The sequence below is a fragment of the Cryptomeria japonica genome, chromosome 6, assembly GCF_030272615.1.
Source record: "Cryptomeria japonica chromosome 6, Sugi_1.0, whole genome shotgun sequence".
NCBI classification, from domain to species: Eukaryota; Viridiplantae; Streptophyta; class Pinopsida; order Cupressales; family Cupressaceae; genus Cryptomeria; species Cryptomeria japonica.
In genome coordinates, this window is record NC_081410.1 from 263,445,998 (window position 1) to 263,453,722 (window position 7,725).

Genomic DNA, 7,725 nt, shown 5'->3' on the forward strand with positions numbered 1-7,725 from the left:
TCAAGTTCAACAGCTAGAGCATCGACTAGCAAAGAGGGATTCTCATATGGCCCAGCTAGAGGTTTAGATGGCTTCCCTTGTGGTCGAGAGAGATGCAACTAGGGATAGGTGTTGGCAGGCCAAGGCGCAGGTACAGTTGTTAGGAGAGTCTAGTTCAGGGAAGATTGCCTTGATGATGATGTGCCAGGGGTTCCGAGATGTCGAGTATTATAGGACCTTATATTTTACTATTTTTTCTGTTGATCAGAGGGCTCCAAGATTTTCACAGCTGAGTAGGAGATTGGGACAGATCCAGTCAGAGATTCAAGGAGTGACAGGGCCACTTCAAAGAGATCCCCCATATGGGGACCCAAGTACAGGGATATCAGCTAGTGCTACTATATTTGCCGCATCAGGACAGAGTTTCGCTTCGCGTCCTAGTGGTCACACTGATATGGGACATTGATCCATTCATGTACACACCTTTTTGTGATGAAATATTGATGATTCTCGTGATGTATAATTGTGATGTATCTCATATATTTTTTGATATCATTGTACCTTGAACATTGATCTTTTTAATGATCCTATTCGCTCTACATGACCTATGAGATGATGGATGCATTCTATTTGATATATGATTATGTTGTGTAGTTACTTTCATGATGTATGCTTTATTTTCTATATGCTTATGGATTCTAGATGATGAATGTATACTTTTTATATGATGATGCAGTTTTTACATGATATGCAAATGTGAATATGTATGGTGATGCTTATAAGAACTATGTGATGCATGTGCAATGTATTTCTTTTTATGTCTATGATATTTTTATGATTTTCTCATGCATGTTAATATGAGATGGATGCAATGCAATGCAATGATGCTACTTTATATGATTTGAGATAAAGTGGATGTAATGTAATCATCTAACTAAATGAATGAATGATTGGATGCTTTATATGAATGATGTCTTAGTATGCAATGGTTATATGAGATGAACAAACTTATCATGCAAGATGAATGAATTAATTATTTTTATTATTGTCCAATGTACTCAATCACATAATAAGAGAGATAACACCATGTTGAAGTCTTTGGCCTTGGAAAAGATGAGTGTTGTGATCCCAGGAAAATGAAATGCAAATCTACTTTAAAAATGCAAATGAAAAATGAAGTGAAATGCGGTGATCGGACCGGTCATGTGGTCATTGCTTTGTTTCATCATTGAGCCTTTCAAATGTGGGAAGTGAGTGCAAATGTCAATGGTATAATTGAACCATGATGACCTGAGCACTACATTCCTGGGTTTTGATATTGAAAGTTAGCAAAAGCATCGAGGTATAATTGAACCAAGATGACCTAAGTGTTGCTTGCATAAAACAGGTAGTATTAACCATTTCTATATTCAAGTCTGAAATGTCTTCTATGATACTCCAATGATCATGCCCTGAGACAGCTTTGCACATATTAACGATTAATTTATAGACAACAAACAAGAAAAATATCATGTTCCTTCCTTGTTCCTCTAGTCAAAGACATCCTGGAGTCACTCAAAAATCATGATAATGAAAAATCAAGATAAAATAGTTGAACCATTATTGTCAAAGTGTTAAAATCATTAGTCAAAATATATCATCCATTGATATGTGTTTGTCATGTTTAGACCGATATGTGATAGTTGATGGTTGACAATGTGATTGTATGTTCAATGTTGGATGTGTCTTAGTTTTTCGCTTGACAAGTGTTTTCTAACTGTTGTTCTACCTATTTGATTAAGCTCAAAATGATGAAAAAATTTGCCTCCAACTAGGTTCAGGATTTTGACCCCAATTTACAAACAAACTTTATTATAACATATACAATGATCCAAACCATGACCAGAATCACCTGGGATGCCTACGTATGTACAAAGGCTTTATTATGGATATGAACAACGCTAATGGAAAGGAATGCAAGCGGAAGGATGCATGAACCAATAGATGGAAGAGCTAGCTGAAAAATAGCGCTTGTTTGCCAAGTTTTCACCATCTGTTTTTATTGCACTTTTTCTCATATTTGACTTTTTTTTTTGTTTTTTTTGTTTTTTTTGTTTTTCACTATTTTTGTATTTTTTGTTTTTCCACTATTTTTGGATTTTTCTTCTTTTTCACTGTTTTTGGATTTTTCTGCTTTCTCATTGTTTTTGGATTTTTCTATTTTTTCCCTGTTTTTGGACTTTTTTGCTTTTTCAAACATAAAACTTCTTTAGATGCATGCTATTGATGGGTTCCTTGAGCTTATCCCCATCCCTTGTTGATAGCTGATATGCTCCTGGCCCAAATACTGCTATGACCACAAATGGACCTAACCATTTTGGTTCAAACTTTCCTTTATTTTCTCAATCTGACTGGGTTCGTAGATTTTCCTTTATTAGTACTAGTTCTCCAACTTGAAAGACCATACGTTTGACCTTGTGATTATAACTTCCGCACATTCTTTTTTGATATACCTTCAAATGATCAAAGGTATTTTGTCTTCATTCATGGATCAATTCTAACTCTTGCAATGTAAATACTCGTTGTTCTTCATCTAGGATAAGACCTTTCAATGATACTCATAGAGAAGGTATCTCTACTTCTATTGGCAGTATTGCTTCTGATCCATAAACAAGAGAGAAAGATGTGGCACATGTGGGTGTGTGGATACTAGTACGATAGGCCCATAGAGAAAGATTCAATTGAATATGCCAATCTCTACCAACATCATTCACTGTCTTTTTGAGGATTTTTAAAATAGTTTTGTTTGATGCTTCAGCTTGCCCATTCCCTTGTGGATAGTAGGGTGTCGAAAATCTATGTTGGATCTTGAATTTCTCACATACTTCTTGGACATCCTAATTCTTGAATGGTCACCCATTATCAGTGATAATGGTCATGGGTATTCCATAGTGACAGATGATGTAGTTCAAGATAAATGCAGCAATTTGTTTTCCTGTGATATTTGTGAGAGGTACTGCCTCAATCCATTTTGTGAAATATTTTGTAACTACAAAGATAAATTTGTGACCATTGGATGAAGAAGGATTTATCTTTCCTACTATATCAAGACCCCATTGGCAGAAAGGCCAAGATGTTTCCAAAGCATGAAGTTCTTGTGCTGGTGCATGAATCAAATTCCCATGGATCTGACATTGTTTGAATGTTCTAGCTATTTGAAAAGAATCTCATTTCATAGTTGGCCAATAATAGCCCAAGCGTATGAGTTTTTTTCAAAAGGGTAAGACCACTTGAATGAGAGCCACAAATGTCATTATGGACTTCATGTAAGGTCCTCTCAGATTCTTCTTGTTCAAGACATCTTAAAAGAGTACCATCTAGACCTCGTTTAAACAGGGTATCCGCGACAAGAGTATAATGGGAGGATTGGTGAATAAAGTTTCTCTTTTTATTTTTTGACAAATCAGGAGGTAGGGTGTTATTTTTTGGGTATGTATAAGTTTAGCCATAGCGAGACGAATCATGCCCAACAAGGTGACACATAATTTGGGAATCAGGACAATTATGAGTAGGGTAAAACAACTCTTCCACCAGGAATTCATAATGCTCTTGATTTTCTTGTGTCTGAAGTAGAGAAGCAAGTGTTCCCATGGCATCTGCTACTTTGTTGTCATTCCTTGGAATTTACTCAAAATTTATTTCTACAAAATAATTCTTGAAATCATCTACCACCTTTTTGTAAGGCATTAATTTGTCATCCTTTGTTTGGTAATCATCATTAATTTGATTGATGACGAGTTGAGAGTCTCCAAAGACTTGGAGTTGTGTAATGTTCCATTCTATAGCCATTTTGATACCTATAACCAAAGCTTCATATTCTACTATGTTGTTGGTGCATGGAAAGCTTAATTTGTATGCTTTCGGAATTGTATGACCTTGTGGTGTGATTAATAGAATACCTACTCCTGATCTATGTTGTGTATATGAACCATCAAAGTATAATTGCCATGTTTTTGTGGTGACCGTTAGGATATACGCATCAGGAAACTCAATGTGTAAAGCATGATCATCTTGAAGCGGTGCCTCGGCTAGTTGGTCTGCAATGACTTTCCCCTTGATAGCTTTTCTATCTACATAATCAATATCAAACTCACTCAGGATCATGATCCATTTTGCTAACCATCCTGTTAATGTTGCCTTGCTGAGAAAATACTTCAATGGATCGATTTTAGCTATCAACTTGATAGAGTGAGAAAGTAGATAATGTCTTAATTTTTTAAAAGCAAAAACTACTACCAAGCACGTTTTTTCTGTTGGAGAATAGTTGAGCTCATATCCCACTAGTGTTCTGCTAATGTAGTAGATGGTCCATTCTTTTCCTTCATTATCTTGTTGTGTGAGCAAAACTCCTAATGATACTTTGGTGGTCAATACATAGAGTAACAATAGCTTTTCCTAGAATTAGCCACATTAGGATGGTTGGTTGCATGAGATAGGCCTTGATCTTCTTGAACGCATCCTCACATTGATGGTCCAACTTGAAATGAACATTTTTGTGCAATAGATGAGTAAATGGTTGACATTTATCTGCTAGTTGAGCAACAAATCTTCTGATTGACTAGAGTTTTCCTTGGAGTGATCTGAGTTGACTGATATTCTTGGGAGATGCAATTTCCATGATTGCTTTGACCTTAGCTAGTTCTACTTCGATACCTCTAACTGAAATAATGTATCCCAATAGCTTGCCTAAAGTGACACCAAAGGCACATTTCTTAGGATTTAGTCGTAGCTTGTACTGTTCTAACCAGTCAAAGATCTTTTCTAGCATCTCTATATGTTCTTCTCTGTTGTATGATTTGGCCAAGATGTCATAGTCTTCCATGAATGTATGCATCATCTCATGGAATATTGTTGTCATAGCTCTCTGATATGTGGCACCTACATTTTTTAGTCCAAAAGGCATGACGTTCCAATAGAAAGTACCCCACAGACATGTGAAAGCTATCTTTTCTTGATCTTCAGGTGCTATTTTAATCTAATTGTATCTAGAGAAATCATCCATTAGAGAAAACATGGAGTGTCCAGTCATTAAATCTACAATGGTGTCAATGTTAGGCAAAGGAAAGTCATCCTTTGGACAAGCATTATTAAGATCTCTGAAGTCTATGCATACTCTGATACTTTTGTCTGGTTTTGAAATAGGAATGATGTTTGATACGCATTGAGGATATGCTACAGGTCTGATGAATCCTACATCCAATAATTTCTTTAGTTCTACTTTGACCAGGAGAGCGATATGTGGATGCATCATACTTATTTTTTTGGTTTGGCTCTTGGACTAACATTTAAGTGATGCATAATAAGCTCTGTATCCAATCCTGGCATGTCTGCATATGACCAAGCGAAATTGATTTGTCATCATTTGTAGAATTTCATATATTGTTGCATTTCTTCTGTTGACAAAAAAGGTGTTGGATGTAGGATATTTGGTTGCAATGTTGTCCCAATGTTAACTGCCTCTATTGGTTTGATCAAAATTGATGACCTTTCTTGATAGTACTCAGGTAAAGTGTCAAATCTCCCATCTTTTTGCGCCTCAAGGAGGTTTTCACCGTTAGATGTGTCCTTTGTTTTTACTTTTTCCTAATCTAATGTTACCAAGAAATGGTTTTTCAGCATTAGACCTGATATTGTTCTCTTTATTTTTCTTTTTGCGACTAGGAGATTTGGCACCCACTTGACTGGAAGATGCATTGTTGAAATTCCTCGTGAAAGTTTTTGTGGGTTCGATTGCATTAAGATATACAGATATGGAATGGTCATTCGGAAAGGTATCAATGGCAGTATGTCCTTCATTTACCCAATCAATAAGTTCGGGGTGGATTAGAGGTAAGGGGTCCTCGGGGTTGAGATGTTTCAAGGGTATCAAGGGTCATGATAGCTATGTCAGAGTTTTTGATATGTATATCAATGTCTAGAAAGGTACTCACATCAAAATGACCTTGCACAAGGAGCTCCTGGCCGTCCTTGATTAAGTCCAAGTCAACCGAATGTGATTCTAATTCAAGTGGGCTAGTTCCTAATGTTTGCCTTGCATACGTGTGAACTACATCGACTCCTACATCTTCTTCAAAACAATTTTCTTCAGCTGATTCTTCAGAATGATAGGAATCCCATTCCCATTCATTAGAATCTGTCTCACTTGCATCTTGCAATCTATAGATTTGTTCATATAGCATTTGATTTGTTTCTTCTATTTTTCTTGCTATATCTTTTCTTATTTGATATTCAACTTCTTCTGGACTGAGATTGAGTTATGTCAACCTTGCTATGAGCTCTCCTTGATTAGTACTAGGTTTGTGCTTGTTTTGATTGAGGTTTAATGTTGTTGGGGAGATATCAGTAGTTTGTTTTTCCTGTTGATTTGAGTCTTGCTTCTTTCACCATTTCATGTTTTCTTGTGCTTGTTTCTTGGCAGATGCTTCTTCCCTTTCAATTGCAAGTTGTTCTTGTTTGTTTTCATATTCTTGTTATTGTTGGCTAGACGATGTGTCTTCTGGTAGAGTAACTTGTCCATACCCTAAGCCTACTTTGTTTGTAGCCTGTTGAGTATGAGGTTGGATAGAATCTGAGATACCTTCTTTTCTTTTTCCTATAGGACTTGTTCTAGTGTATCCCATTTTTTGAAAAATGTTAAATCCTTTTCCATAATTTTCAATGGGTATTCTAACATTGTTGATCTTTTGTTGGACTTCTTCATCCTTGTATAGCCACTGTAGCACATCTTTGTCTTCTATTTCCTCTGATAAAGTCCCATCACTAATAAATGCTCCATCAAATATTGGAAGATGTTTCACAATTGGTTGTTGTTTAGAGTTTGATGGTTTTACATAGGACTTAGGAGAAAGTAGTAATTGGGATAGTGAATATTCCTTGTTCCCTTGATCTCTTAGCTGCCTTTGTTTTTCCATACTTGACAAAATTGAGGCAAAAGATTTTTCTTTGGATTGTGTGTTTGAAGATGATGCCTCCCTATTATGAGGAACAATGACCTCTTGAGCTGGTTTTAGATTACTACAATATTGAAATGGATTTGAATCTGGTGAGATCATGATTTCCTACCCATTGTAGGGAAATTTTAAGCACTGGTGATATATTGATGGAACAGCTTGTATGTTATGTATCCAAGGTCTTCCCAAGAGTATGTTGTATGATAAGTCCAAGTCTAGAACTTGGCATGTTGTCTTTCTGCAAAGGTCCCACTCTGATGGGTAATATCACAATTCCTTTAGAGGAACACTCTTCTTCATCATATGCTTTGATGGTGATCTTTTTATGGGGATCAACTGCATCTTCTGAATAACCTAGAGCATGGACAAGACTGAATGAGCAAATATTTAAGCCAGCTCCACCATCTATTAGGACACATTTAACGTGTGTCTTATGAATAAGGACTTCAATATCCAAGGGAGCATTATGGGGATGTTGCAAGGACATGTCTTCTTCGATAAATGATAAGCAGTGAGGGGTTGTGAGGTGTCCTACCATGGTTTCGAATTGATCTATATCAAGATCTTTGGACATTGTTGTATCTACTAATGCTCTTTCTAGAATTTCTTTGGGTGCAGGTGAAAGCTTTAAAAGTTCTAAGATGGATATTTGTGCAGGGGTCTTCTGTAGTTGATCCACTAGATTGTATTATTTTATAGTGGATGGCGTGTTATTTTTAGGACCCAGCAAAATAACTTTGGCTTTGCTTCGTGTGAT